The sequence below is a fragment of the Alligator sinensis genome, unplaced genomic scaffold (assembly GCF_000455745.1).
Source record: "Alligator sinensis unplaced genomic scaffold, ASM45574v1 scaffold1232_1, whole genome shotgun sequence".
NCBI classification, from domain to species: domain Eukaryota; kingdom Metazoa; phylum Chordata; order Crocodylia; family Alligatoridae; genus Alligator; species Alligator sinensis.
The window spans coordinates 342,977-358,588 of record NW_005842537.1 but is presented as its reverse complement, the minus strand read 5'-3'; the positions used below and the strand labels follow the sequence as shown (position 1 = coordinate 358,588).

Sequence of the window (15,612 nt, the reverse complement as noted above, 5' to 3'; positions counted from 1 at the left end):
GCAGGAGTACTGGCACAGTCCAATCAAGGTCCCCAGTACTGGCTGTAGCCAACAACCAATGCCTCTGAGGGAGGCTTAAAAACACCCTGACCCATAGAGCAGAAATGAGTGGGGGCAACCAGCAATGGCCAAAAGCATGGAAAATACCCATAATAGAGCATAGGCATATTGTAACAAGGAACACCAACCCTGTTACCTATGCACAATGGAGGGAGCAAAGAGGGGAACAGAAGCTTTCTGGGACCCAGGATGCAGGGACTCACAGGTGAAAGAGGAAGCAGAGAACAATCTGTAAGAGAATCAAGGTTGAAGACCAGGGACTGCTAAGAAGCTGGGGAAGACTGTGGTGCAAGAAAAGCCAAACAGCAGGAACACCTGAGCTCATATTCAGGGGCAGTGGTTCAGGGGGAGGGCTTGGCCACATATAAGCACAGACTCTTGAGCTGGGGCTGGCAGTTCAGGCCCACAGGCAATAGCGAAAGGAATGGAGGGCAGAGCTGACTGAGAGTAAAAAAGGAGTTACCCCTGGGGCTGGTGGGAATTAAGGCAGCTCCTTGTGAGATTAACGATTGCTATGGTCCTGAGGGGCTCAATTGAGTTATAACCAGCTGATTAACCTTTTGTGTCCTGGTTTCCTTCTGTTATTTAAATTTAAGACCAGAGAACTGGCAATGGCTGTTGCATTGGAATAGGGTGCATGGCAGGCATCATCTTCTGTGAGGCTGAGGCTTGGAGAGCTAGGGCCTGAATCAGTGGACTTGGGCTGAGGGTCTCAGCCAGAGGAAATAGGGGGTGAGGCCAAAAAGGCTGATCCAAGAAAAGGGTTGGGGTTCATGGATCCTGGTGTTAGTCTGGTACAGTGAAGACGTTTTTTCCTGATATCCAATCTAAGTGTACTTTGCTACAACTTCATGCCATTGGTCTGAGTCCTTCTCTCTGCAGCAAAAGAGAAAAGGTACTTTGTGTCTTCTTTATGATAGTCCTTCAAGTGTCAGAAGACTTCTATCATATCTCCTCTTAAGCACCTTTTCTGCAAGATATGCCTAGCATCTTTAGCCTCTCCTCATATGACTTGTTTTTCAAGACCTTGATCATCTTTGTTGCCCACCTTTGGACCCTCTCTAACTGCTCCACATCTTTTTTAAAATGTGGAACCCAGAACTGCACATAGTATTCTAGATGTGTAACCCTTGCTTAGACAGGCACCATCACCTCCAGTGTCTTGCACCTAATGCTTCTATCGATGGATCACAGAACTGCATTTGCCACTTGTGCACTGCAGACTCACTGAGTCTGTGATCTACCAAGACTCCCAAATCCTTTTCCATGTGCTGCCATCCAGCCAGGTGTCACTCATTTTATATTTGTGTTTTTTATAATCTTCCCAAGGTGTAGCATCTTGCATTTGTCTACATTGAACTTCATCTTGTTAGATATAGCCCAGCTTTCTGATCTATTGAGATCCTTCTGAATTGTTCTCACATCCTCCAATGTGTTCACAATGCTTCCCAGTCTCATGGTGTCTGCAAACTTGCTCAAGAAGCCTTCTATGCCAGTATCCAATGATTAATAAACATGTTGAACCATAGGTGATACATGGGTGGGGGGTGCAGGGGCACCCGCCCCCCCCCCCCGAGATTGGCCCCTACCATCCGGGGAGTGGGGGCATTGAGAGAAGCACTGGCCAGTGCTCACTCTGAGATTGGCATCGGCTGGCGAGTGGGGGTGCCAAGAGAAGCACTGGCGGCACTTCCAGTTTTGCTGGCGACACTTCCAGTTCCAGGGGCGGTGATTGACCATTGAGGGACCCCACCTCCAGTTAGTGATCGGCTGCTGGGGGACCCCCCCCCTAAACCCAGGAGGCAGTCACCCATGTGTTGAACACCACCAGTTCCAATACAGACCCCTGTGGGACTCCACTTGAAACCTTCTGACATGGACATATTAATAATTAACCTTTGCTTATGGCTAGTGAGCCAGTTATATATCCACCTTATGATAGTTTTGTCCAGCACATATTTCTCCAATTTATTATGAGAAGGTCATTTGGGACCTTATTAAAATCCTTGCTTATAGTTTAATCTAGATATACTATATCCACAGCATTCCCTTCACCTACCCAAGTAGTTATTTTGCCAAAGGAGGAGATCAAATTTGTTTGACACAATTTATTTTTTGTAAATACATGCTAGCTATTTGTGATGGCTATTTGTGATCAGCCTTTCCTCCTCCAGGTGCTTAAAAATGGCCTTCCATAAGATATGCTCCAGTAACTTCCCAGATATTGAGGTGAGGCTAACCAGTCTGTAGTTCCCTGGGTACTCCTTTTTGCCTTTTTTTTAATAGAGGGGCCTTATGTTGGCTCTTTTCCAGTCCTTTGCTACCTCGCCTATCTCCCACAACTTCATCATATTCTCCATTCTGTATTTGTCATTTGGTTTTCCTTCCCTAGGTATAGCCCTTTACACTTGTCTGTGCTGAATTTCATATTGTCATTTTGTGCATAGTTCTCAAATCTATCAAGACCATATTCAAATCTAATCCTATCTTCCAAAGTATTTGCAACTTCTTCTAGTTTTGTGTTGCATGCAGACTTGATCAGGAAGCTCTATACCTGCAATCAGATTATAAACATGTTAACACCCAGAACAGACCCCTGTAGAATTCTTCTTGAACCCTTCTGCCATTATGACACTAAACCATTTATAGTTACTCCTTGCTTAAAGTCATTCACCAATTACATACCTACATATCTACCTAACAGTAGTTCTAGCCAATATTTCTTTGATTTACTCATGAACATGTCTAGGCAGAAAGGGGGGAAGGGGCATTATCAAAAGTCTTATTAAAGTCCTGATATATTATGTCCCTTCATCAAAACTATCCTAAGAAGAGATTCAGATTCGTTTGGCATAACTTACCTTTAACAAATTTTGTAACATCTCCAGGTGTTTACAAATTGTTTGTTTTGTTTTATTTACTTTAATACATTTTTGGGTTTTGAAATCAAGTTGACCTGTCAGTAGTTCTCCTTTTTCCATTTTTTTACAAGACATGAACTATATTAGCTCATCTCCAGGCCTCACAAAAAAAGTACTTTCATTTTATTTATAACATGTATTTTGCTTGTGGAGCTCATTGCCATGGGAACTTGTAGAGGCAGATAGAATAAACAGGTTCAAAAAGGGATTACACAAAAATTCATGGAGGAGAGTCAGGGATGCATCCCTTTGTTAACAAATTTTGGGCAAGGTGGGAAGGGTGAAAAAGAACTTAAATGTTCATTCCAACCAATGTGAGAAGTTTATTGATTAATTGACAAAAACAAGATTAATTATAGAGGATAAACATAATCTTATGGGATGAGTCTTTCTCTGGCATGGAGTGGTCTTGGCCTGCTTCTCCACAGCAGGAGGGGAGGGAATTCTTCTTCAATGTTCCATCAGATGAGCATCTTGGTACATGCAAAACAGTCCCACGGGTGTTGTTATCTAGAGAGTTACCCTTCCCAATTCTTTCCAGTTACATTTCCTATTTATGGGGGGCTGGTAAAAATGATCTTAATATTTTAACCAAAGATCCCTGATTGGCTTTATTTAGATGTTTTTGTTTCACTGGAAGTTTCAGAACTAGATCAGACCAGATTCTTGCAAAACTGGAAGGTGTCACTTAAATGGGATTTATATCCTGCAAGTCTTATTTACACTGGTCTGTTACTTTTTCACTTTAGTTTATGATTTGACATGATTTACTTTGTTCTTATATCTAAGCATCTCTTATTAGGAAAATGATAACATTCAGTACATTTGATCCTTTCTTTTAATATTAATAAAGTTAACAGATAAATAAGGTTGGACTGTCTCCACAGGTTATTGCCTGAATGTAAATGTGTTTTGTGCTTTCTTGTTTAAAATAGCAGTCTGGTGACCCCCACCCCCTCCTGCTCAGGTCTGTCACATCTAGGTTTTACCTTGAAATGTAAATGTAGGCTTTTGTTATTCAAAAATCAGCCTGATACTGTAGCTAGCTGTCTGCTTTGAGTTACCTAGGCCCACACATCACAACTGCTTCAGTTCTCTGATAGCCACATGTGTCACAAATGTCAGTTTTTTGCCAACACCTTGACATCTCTCAACCAGTGATGGCTGGTGCCAGGGAAAGCATGACAAGCATGAATGATTTGTGCCTCCTGAGGCTGGGGGGGGTAGGTGGTGGGTGGGACGGCAACTACCCGCAGGCAGTGGCGAGGGAGTGGCGGTGGCGAGCGGGGTCCACCTACACAGTAACTTTGGTAGTGAGGGCGGGTTGAGTGGGGACTGCCCACAGGCAGCTGTGATGACATTGGCGGTGAGGGCGGGCTGAGTAGGAATTGTCTGCAGGTAGCCACAGCAGTATCGGCAGCAAGGGATGCTGGCAGCAGCATTGGCAGTGGCCAATTTCAGGGGGGCACATGTCCCCCATACCCCTCTACATGTCACCTATGACAAGGGATGGATGAGTCTAGACATGCCTTGTTCATACAGTCTCCCTCTAAAACATCTACTACTTGCCATAGCTGGAGACAGTATATTTGGCTAGATAAATCTTTGGTCTGACGGTCTGACCCAGAATGGCATTTCTTAAGTTCTTATGTCCTCTGAGATCTTGCCTGTCATCCATGATATTATAGATATTATTGTCAGTCACTGGGGCTTAACCTTTTTGGATGAGAGGTGCCCAGTCGGTCCACAGGCTGGATCCAGCTGGTGGTCCTGATCCAGAATCCAGAAGGGGCATAGCAGGATGCCATCTGGCCAAGTGGAGGGGAGCAGGGGGCATCCTGACCCTGATTCAGCCATGCAGGGGAAAGGGACATGGCCTAGCCACAATCTGGCCCTGTGGGGGAGGAGAGGGCATGACCTGAGCCCGATCCACCCACATACCAGTTCAGGCCATACAGGACAGGGAAGGGGGCATAGTCTGGCTCTGAGCTAGCCTTGCAGGGGGAGAAGATGAAGCTCAGCTCCATGGGGAGAAAGAAGCATGGCCTGCCCTCAACCTGGCTGTGTGTAGGGAATGGCCCAGCTCTGATCCAGCTGTGGGGCTTGGGAATTTGGCAGCAGAGAAGGTGTGGCAGTATTAAATTGCTACTGCTTCCCCATTAGGACATTTCCTGACTGGTGGGGAGTCCCATGGGCTGGATGCTGTGGCACTGCAGGCTGGACTTGGCTCACAGGCTAGAGATGGAACACTACTGTTTTAATTGGTTATGAGATTTCTTCAGCACCATGGGGTGGATTTTATCAGGCCCTTCCAATTTAAATTTGTTCATATGTGGCAAAAGCCCTCTGCCATGTTCTTACTTACCATAATCCACAGCCCTTCTCTTTCTTTATCTGTATTAATGTGGTTATCTATATGGTTGTAATTGATTTTTTATTGTGAAAACTGAGACAAAGTAGCCACTGAGCAGCTCTGCCTTCTTCATATCTTCTATTAATAAATCATCTCATCTTCACTGTTATGCAGTGCACCCATGGTTTCCTTGGTCTTTCTTTTTTGGATTATTATACTTATGGAACATTTTTTTTTCTCATCTTTAACATCCCTTGTGAGTTGTATTTTGGTTTTTTACTTTGCTTCCATTATTCTTGTCCCTGCAAATTCTTGCTCTTCCATGGTATACTTCCTTGGTGACTCACCCTTCTTTTAATTGGCTTTATATATTTCTTTTGGTTTTGAAGTGTTTAAGAAGCTCCTTGTGTAGCCACATTGATCTCCTGTGGTTTATCTTATCTTTCCATCATGTCAAAACAGCTTCTTGTTGAGTGTTCCATGTTACATGGTTTAGGAACTACTAGTCATTCTGGACCTCTTTATTATTCAGTCTCATGGGATCTTAGCTATTATTTCTCCAAATTGATTGAAGTCTGGACCCTTATGAAGTCCAGTTTCCTTATCTTGCTGTTCTCAAACCTTTCCTTTTTTAGAATGATGACTCAATCATATCATATTCACTTCTTCACAAGTTCATATCACCTTCACATTTATAACCAATTCTTCTATTGATCAGAACAAGATCCAAGATAGATGATGCACTGAACAACAGAAAGCTGTCTTCTATACATGTACAGAATTTACTAGACATTATATGTGTTGCTGTATTATTCATCCAGAAGATATTAGGCAAGTGAAAATCCTCATTGGTACTATCTTGTAAATTTTAGATATTCTTGTTACCTGGTTGAAGAATGCATCATTCACCTCTTCTTCTTGGTTTGCAATCTATAGTAGACCTCACACCACAGTATCACTTTTTAGCTTTTTCTTAAACTAGCTACAGCCAGACTTGTTGTTTTCTTCCTCCTGAACCTGGGGACAAGCATATATAATTATAAAATTGAGTGCTTTTTGGAGATGACATTTAAATGCTAGTTGTTAACAGTAAGTTAACTTTGTCCTTTTAATATTTTCCAAATTTGAATTCTAAATGGTGCAAAACATCATATTTTATAACATTCAAACTCATTTACCTTAATCTACTATTTTTAAATAGCTATTTATTGAGGCCAGTAAAATAGCAGATATTAATATCTGTAGATCAAAAGTACCTGCCAGTGCTGAGTTCATGCTAGAGGTCAAAGGATACAAGGTCTGACATCTCATTGCCAATCTTTTCAGGCCATTCAGTTAGAATACATTTTAAAAACTGTTCAGAAAGCTCAGAGATATGGTGCTAAGGAGTAATAAAAAGCCTTACTATTTTTCATTCGTCTCCCTCATAGAACTTTACACGGATATGTAGATCCTGACAACATCACTACCCTTCTCGTAAATTAAGACACAAGGGGTGTATCCACACAGGACATTTACTGTGTAGTAGTAGACTAATTACTAGGGTTGTGCAAAGCTTTGATCCCTGATTTGATTCGGTGGAGATTTGGCCCAATTTGGTGGCCGAGTCTCCAAATCCAAATTGAATCAGAGGACCTTTTAATCTCTCTGAGTCGAATCTGAACCCTCCAAATCAATTGGAGAGATTTGGAGATTTGAACATAGAGACAGCTTTAAATGTTGTTTCTACATACCCCTAGGTAGTAGGGGCTCGTGAACACTGTGATGCTGGGGTGCATGGAGTGTCCCACAGAAGCACAGGGGGCTCCCCAGTGTGCTCAGCAGCAGAGTGTGTGGGGAGGGGGGGGGGGCCCTCCACGTGCTCAGCAGTGAACCTGGAAGTAGACAGGAAGTACTTCTGGTCCACTTCCAGATCTGCCAGGGAGTGCACGGGGGGGGTCCCCCTGCACCCTCCTGGCTTGGTGACTAGTGCCTTTTGGATCTGGGGGGGCACCCGGGGTCCCCCTGTGGCTGATTGTTGAGCTGGGGAGGCATGGGGGGGCCCCCAGTATGCTCCTCAGCAGACCCAGAAGTGGACCGGAACTACATCTGGTCCACTTCCGGGTTCATCGCTGAGCAGGTGGAGGACCCCCCCCCCACTCCTATGGGATGCTCCATGCACCCCAGCATCACAGCAATCATGAGCCGCGCCTGCTACCTTAAGGTATGTAGAAAAAAACTTTTAAAGCTGTGTCTATGTCCAAATCGCTGGTTCTCCAGATCAGCATCAAATCTTCAGGTTCAAATTCAGCCAAACTGAATCAGGGACAGTTATCTGAATCAATGAATCGAATCACTGTCCCTGATTTGGGCCAAATCCTAATTCAAATTGAATACAGCCCGCTTTGCACACCCCTACTAATAAGCTCTGCAGTAAATGTCTCATGTCTACATGTGCAACCCTATTAGGCTCCACAGAAGGGTAGTACTTGTAAATACAAATACTATCCTGCTGCCGAGTTTTTTACTCTGCATCAGTGCACATGTAGACATTAACCTGCTGGCTGGAGCACAAGGATGCTTCAGGACAGGGGCTGCCTGCTGGCTAGCCTGGCACTAGAGCAGCTGCATACCCCAACCAGCCCCTCCACAGCACATTGAGCCTGGTCAGAGCAGCCCCAGGCTGGCAGGCTGACCCCTGGGGGTCCCCTGCCAGCCATGGCTACTCTGACCCAGCTCAATACCCAGGCAAAAGCTGGGGTCTGGTGGAGTGCTGCCAATATCAAACAGATTCTGCAAAACATTAGATTCAACAACAACAAAAAATCAGCAATTTCTAATTAAAACAATGGTTTTGTTTCAAGGTCATCTGTCAAGGCCTAGCTGATACATGGAACTAGCTAGTTAAAATCTGGATGGGATGCCTATTTCTTTTTCTATTAAACCAAACATCTGGAAATGCCTATTTTATCAGCATAAATTATGTTGGACAAGCTAAAGTTAATATTTTAAGTATTCCTACCCTTATTTTCCATGACCTGGATCATATTATGGGAATTCCAGAGCTTGTGGCAAAATGACTGATATGAAACTGAAGGAATTTTAAGCCTTTGGGGGTAACGGTATGCCTCAGTAATCTGATGCAGCACTGGACTTCATGCTGATGAAGCACAATGGCCGGCTCAAAATGATTTCCAGAAAATCAATGAATTTGTAAAATGTTTTTTGTTTCAAAGTTTTTCTGAACTGGCACAAAGATTGGAGTCCTGGTATGAATTTTACAGATGAATTAAGAGGTGTATTAACAAAGGCACGTTAGTCCTTTCCTTCCCTCCTTTGGGCATCTTTAGTACAAATGTATGGCTTGATTGGCTTTTCTGACGGCATAAGAAAGCATAAATATGAAAGTGCTTTGCCTTTTAAGTGCTACAGTCAGTGACTTCCTTTTGCTAGTGGAGACTGTAATCACAGCTCAGCTATAGTTGATTTTGAAAATGTAGCCTAGCATACACAAACTGCTCCATTGTGCGAGAGATATGCACTGAAAAACAGAAATTGCTTTTCATGGTAAAATACTGTGGGATTGTTTTACTGAAAAAAAGATACCTGCAGTGGTGTAACGAACCATTTATTTCTCATATTTTTAAGGTGCTACACTATCTGCAGTATCTCTAGTTGTTCAATTAAAAAAATAGGGAAAATTTCTTCTTATCCTACAGGTAATGTGACAAATAACCCAAGTGAGATATTTAACTGTGTAAATCTGAAGAGAGATATTCTTGTGGAATGAATAACTCTATAACTAATGACTACAATAAGCAGAACATGATTTGCTCCTACTAATCTGATGGCCCAACACAAGAGAACACTTTATGACTGCATATTTCAAATCTTGATCAGTGGGAAAGCCCAAGCCTTTGGCACAAATATAAACAGAGACAATAAATTAGTGAAAACTAGGGTGCTACAGTTTTCAGTTTTCAGGTGCTGTCTAAATTTACAAGCTTTTTGCTGAGGCTTTAAGACTAATGGCAGTATAAAATATTTTAGCCAACTGGTAAAGTAAGGATTCAGAATGATTGAGAAGAATTGTAACCGACTGCTCTGATTAATGATGGGTAAATTACTGCTAACGCTTGTAATAAACGTCTTGGGCAGTAAATTCACTGAAAAGCATCAGAAGCACTTTGCAGGCTCTATTCATTTAAAAGTTTGGTGAGAAACAAGGACTGCTTAATCTTTGAAAGTTCCATCTTTGCTGTGCTTTCTAACTGAAGCCTAAAGATACTGCTGAGCGAGTGGAGGCATGCACACCTGCACATGGCAATAACATTTTTTGCTGTTATGCGAGTGTGGTTGCGAGTGTGGTTCTTGGAGGAAAAAAAAAATCATAGAATTTGATTGATTGATTGATTGATCGATTGAGTAGAATTTTCTGGGATAAAGAGACTGTTACTTTTAATATCCTTTCCCCACTCTCTCACTTTTGTGCCTTATTTTGCATTACCTTTCATCTACTGTTGTGAATTATCATTTGACTGAGCTAATGTTCAGTTGGGTTATTCTGGATGCATGTTGGGTTTCAGGTCATATGTAATCATGTTACTTTATTTTATTATGTGTAGATGTAAAAATGAAGTGCAAGAAGCCAGCATAGAATGTTATTGTTCCCATTAATACAATTTATGGTTGGGAGCTTTTATGTGATAATGGTTCTGATTTGGGTATCATATTTACTAAACCAAGAGTGTCCAACTCAAACTTTATTGATGGCCACAAGCAAAGTATACTTTCAGTGGTTGACTGTGACAAGTGGGATCTACTCTGATTGGATATAAGCATTCAGCACATTTATAAACAGAAAACTGAACCACAGATGTAGGCCCAGGCATAGATTAATGAATTGCTATGAAATGAGGACAAAGGACAAAGTTGTTTACTTTTTAAATCCTATTTCATTTAAGAAAACCCTTATTAAGGAATTAAAGCAAGTCTATTGGGATTGCTCTGGCAGGCCTCATGTTGTGCACCCTATACTAAACAGTGCTGCCATGAACTATTGTGACAGAATTACTATCTGGGAAATTCGTTGGAAACATTAGCCATTAACTTCATATAATTCTACTGTATTATCATGTGGTAATACCACAAATATTCTACATCTCTTCAGTGGAGAGGTATTGGATATAAACATTTGGAATTAATCTGATAAATTTATAGTTCTCCTAATACTAGAACTCTGTCAATGAATTTCCATTTTCGCTAGTCACCACTTTTTCTAGTGTTTGACAACTGCAGCACACAGCTTGCCAAATTCCATCAAGTTGTGCCATTTTATGGTTCCCCTTACATAGGCCAAAAACAGAGCCAGAATTCCCTAAGCAACAGTACATGTGAATAAGAATTGCACGGAGAGTGATAAGATGACAAAATTCACCTTCATATTAGGAACCTGGAGGAAATTTATAGATTAATTTTCTCTTGTGATCAAAATTAGTTTCAGATCAATTTGCAATGAGATGAAAATCTGGGAATTAGCCTACTGAACAATTTACTAAATCACAAGGGATCCTGAGTTTCCCTGGTTTAAAAAAAATCCCCATTTTGGGGGATTTTAAAGAAGTAATCCAAAATCCACATTTTACCATGATTAAAATAAAATACCACACACACACACACACACACACACTCTTCATTTTGATCATGGAAATCACAGCGGCTTATTCCTTTACTCTCGTGTTTTCTAATTTCATTAGGAAAAAAACCCATTTCAAGTGCAAGTCAATACAAGTATTACTTGAGGCTACTAAATGTACATGTTTCTCTGGAAGTTAATGTTATCTAGCTTAGCTAAGTGATAAAAATATAGTACATTTTAAATTTGATAATCTTCTGCTGGATGCATTTTTAATAATGTATATTTTCATTTAATTTTCCTGTTTCAGCTATTTGAAATAAGTACACCAATGTGGTAGGCCTATTTTCCCAAGTAGACCTGAATTACAGAAGACCAAATTAGTTTAAAAATGTAGGGAGTTTGAAATCATGTCCTGAAATGATGTTTGCTGATGTGGATCTTCCATCTCCTTTGAAAACCCCCGTTCTCTTAATACCCACATAAGTGCCCTCCTCCCCAGCCAGCCGTACATCAGTTTTATGCCACATCTACTGGTCCTTTGCCCCTCAGGGCAATAAAATGGGGCTACTTCAGTCTTCCAACTCTTGTCTATTCCTCAGGTATGACTAGTATTCAGGCATTGCAGGCTACTCTAAGAAGCCCATCCCTTTACACAGCTATACCTCAATTATATAATGATTTGAAAAAGTATACTGGGCTGATTTGTTTATTGTGAACTTGGGCCTAGAGACTCACAGGAATTTATATGCTTGCCTCCTGTCCTTAAACACCTACAAGGGCACTATTTTTACACATATGCTGAACCTTGGAAGAGGGGAGGGGAGACTACTTCACATGTTTGGTGTGAAAGTCCCCCCTTGCTCAATCCCAGTTTCATCTAAATTGAATCTATGAAGTGCCAGACAATGAGACTGAGTTTCAAATGAAACTGCAACTTCCAAATGTCTGTTATTTTGGCTGTAGACCTATTAAAAGATTAAATGCCTGCAATCATATCTGTGCATGTTTGTTAAAAAAAAGAGTATTTACTTGTTCAGAAAAAAAACACTAGAGATTTCAATTAAACCTTTAAGAAAATTTACCATAAAGCTATGCATTGGCTTCATTCAAACCATTGTTTTAAAAAGTAACTCCTTCACATAGCAACAATTTGATTTTAGGAGTGCTTTGGAACCTGAAAGCACATACGTAGGCTTGGCAGGATTGATTTTTTATCGATAAACATCAATTGCACCTCATGCTCACAGGCTGGAGGAGAATTGTTTCCATCAGCAGTTACTGAAATGTATAGAAAGGGGACTGTAACAGGGAACCCCTGTCCCTGATACTGGACAGTGAAGAAAGAGAGATGGAGAGTCAGAGAGGTTAAAGAGGAAAAACACTGAGTGGCCTAATGAATCATCAATTAAGCAATTAACTGTTCCTTATGGCCTAATGACTCAGTTAAACCATTAGTTGCTCCTTCACAGGTGGGGAAGTGGGCTGGAGGGAGATAACAGGCTACTTAAACAAACCACTACCCAAAGCCCAGAAGGAGAGGAGGGGAGGGGAGGGGAGGGGAGGGAAGAGTAGAGAAGAGTAGAGTAGAGTAGAGTAGAGTATTTGAGGTTCCAGCCAGGTGACAGCAGGGTCCTGCCTTGGTTGGGCCAGCTAAGTGCACAGGGCTAAGGGCAGCCACTGCCTCTCCCTGTGGTCCCAGGGCTCTGGGAGTGCCATTTCCCTCCTGACAGATTCACACAAGTTTGGGGCTGGAAGGGACCTTGTGAGATCACCAGGTCCAGCCCCCCTGTTCTGGGGCTGGACCTGGTGGAAAGACTGCTGGAGCAAATAACCCCAGCAGGGTGTGCATCCAGTCTCCTTTTGAAAATCTCCGGGGTAGGTGCCTGCACCACCCCTGCTGGGAATCTATTCCAGAGTCTTGACACATGAACCATGAAGAAGTTTTTTCCTATATCCAGTATGAAACCTTCTTCTAGAAGTTTATGACTGTTGCTCCTGGTTTTACTCTGAGGCGTTTTAGTGAATAGTTGTTTGCCTAGCCCCTGATGCCCTGTCCTGATATACTTGTAAGCTGCCACCAAATCCCCCCCAAAGTCTTCTCTTTTCTAGGCTGAATAGTCCCTCTTCTGGTCTCTGCCCGCCAAGCTTTTTCCTGATGAAAGACATAATGGTTTAAAGCAGGTATGACTTATTATTTACAGATATTTACTTTTTGTATTTTGATATGATTTTATAAAGTTCTTAACAGTATATTCTCATTACTAAAATTGTCTGTCCCCCACAACCTTAACTTTGAACAATCCTCACTTTAAATCAATAAAAATAAAAATAAATGCTTAAAAATAAGCATCTTTAGCGATCAGAGCTATTAAAAAATAAAAGTTAACCAAAGACTGTGGCGCTGGTGTCATCGGGAAGGCTTTGGCTTCCACGACCACAGTCCACTCTTTGGTGAGAGGCAGCAAGCTGCTGGGAAGGGACGGCCTTCACCTCTCTCCGCTGGGGAGGAGGCTCTTCTTAGCCAGACTGACTGACCTGCTCCACTGGACTTTAAACTAAGCCCATTGCAGGGATGGGGGGACTACTGCCACTGCTGGCCCACAAAGCAACCCTTGCAAAGCCAGCAGGCCAAGGCATTTAAGGGAACCCACCCCTGACCCAGCCCTGGAACAATCTGTAGGCAAGGCAAGGGCCCCCAAGGGGACACTTGCGTGCCTATACACGAATGCCAGGATCTTGGAATAACAGGAGGAACTTGTCCTCCTGCTAAACGCAAATAACTATGATGTCATAGGGATAATGGAGACCTGGTGGGACTCCACCCATGACTGGGCCACAGGTATAGATGGTTATACCCTGTACACGAGGGATTGAGTGGACAAAAGGGGTGGGGGTGTAGCTGTTTATGTCAAGGAAAGCTACACATCCCTGCAAGCTGACATTGGCACCCATGGTAGACAACTTGAGACCCTCTGGGTTAAAATCCATGGGGAACATGGTACAGGGGATACTATGGTGGGTGTCTACTATAGACCCCCTGGCCAGGGTCAAGACCTTGATCAGGAGTTTGCCAGGGAATTGGCTAAGGCTGTGAGCTCCTGGTGTATGGTTGTCATGGGAGACTTTAACTACACAGACATCTCATGGGAGGAGCGCTCAGCCAAATCTGAGCGGTCACAAAGCTTTCTCTCATGCGTGGATGACCTCTATCCAACGCAGGAAGTCTATGGGCCAACGAAGGTAAAGCGCTGCTCGACCTTGTACTGGCAACCAGGGATGACCTAATCAGTGACCTAATGATCGAAGGAAAGCTGGGTGACAGTGACCACGAGCTGATCATCTTCACCATCTGCCGTAAAGCTGGCAAGTCAGTCAGTAATACAGAAGTCCTTGACTTCAGGAAAGTTGACTTTGACAAGCTAAGGAGGCTTGTTGGTAAGGCTCTAAAGGGCCACAAACCTAAAAGGAGGGGAGTTCAGGACGAGTGGTTGCTCCTCAAGGGAGCAATCCTGGATGCGCAAGGAAAGTCCATCCCATCTCAGAGGAAAGGCAGCAAAAGGGCACAGCAGCCCCCTTGGCTCTCCAGGGAACTGGTGGACCTCCTGCGTCTTAAAAGGAAGACCTACAAAGGATGGAGGACTGGACCCACCGAGGAGGAATACTCTGCTCTGGTCCGGACCTGCAGAGAGCAAACAAGGAAAGCCAAGGCTACGATGGAACTCCAGCTAGCTACAAATATCAATAATAATAAAAAGTCCTTTTTTAGATATGTGGGGATCCAAGGGAAAAGCAAGGGCAACATTGGACCCCTGCTAAACCAGATGGGACAACTGACAACCGATGCCCATGAAAAAGCAAACTTGCTAAATGGGTACTTTGCATCAGTCTTTCATCAGTCCCATGGGATGCTCCTACCCACTGTGGGTCAGGGAGGCCCAGTTGAGGGAGATTCCTTACCGTCCATCGAAGCTGACCTCGTGAAGGAACATCTTGACAGGCTGGATACCTTCAAGTCAGCTGGCCCTGACGGTTTACACCCAAGGGTACTCAAGGAGCTGGCAAGCATCATAGCTCAGCCCCTGGCACGGATCTCTGAGAGCTCTTGGTGCTCTAGTGAAGTGCCTGAAGACTGGAAGAAGGCCATTGTTGTGCCTATCTTCAAGAAAGAGAGAAAAGTAGATCCAGCAAACTACAGGCCCATCAGCCTGACCTCTATCCTGGGGAAGGTCTTGGAAAAGGTTATCAAAGAGGCCATCCTTAACAGACTAGCTGAAGGCAATATCCTGAGGGATACCCAGCACAGGTTTGTTGTGGGTAGGTCTTGCTTGACCAATCTCATTTCCTTTTACAACCAGGTGACCTATCACCTGGACAAGGGGGAAGAGATTCATGTCGTATATCTTGACTTTAAAAAAACCTTCGATCTGGTATCCCATGATCACCTCTTGGCAAAACTGGCTAACTGCAGCCTCGACCTCACCACAATCCGCTGGCTGGGGAACTGGCTCCGTGGTAGGACCCAGAGGGTGGTGGTTGATGGAAGCCAATTGTCTTGGTGCATGGTCACCAGTGGGGTCCCTTAAGGTTCTGTCCTAGGGCCTATACTATTTAACATCGTCATCAGTGATGTGGACATTGGTTTCAGAAGCAGACTGGCCCAG

At 43.1% G+C, this 15,612-nt stretch overlaps 1 protein-coding gene across 1 annotated transcript in view; it reads right to left on the bottom strand.

The window, feature by feature from the left end:
* SLC5A7 (solute carrier family 5 member 7) overlaps positions 1 to 15,612 on the bottom strand; it is a 161,352-nt gene that overhangs the window by 93,311 nt on the left and 52,429 nt on the right. The window contains exon 4 of the mRNA XM_006031882.2: positions 6,220 to 6,351. The gene's annotated coding sequence lies outside the window, so the exon portion shown is untranslated. The remainder of the gene's footprint in view (positions 1 to 6,219; positions 6,352 to 15,612) is intronic.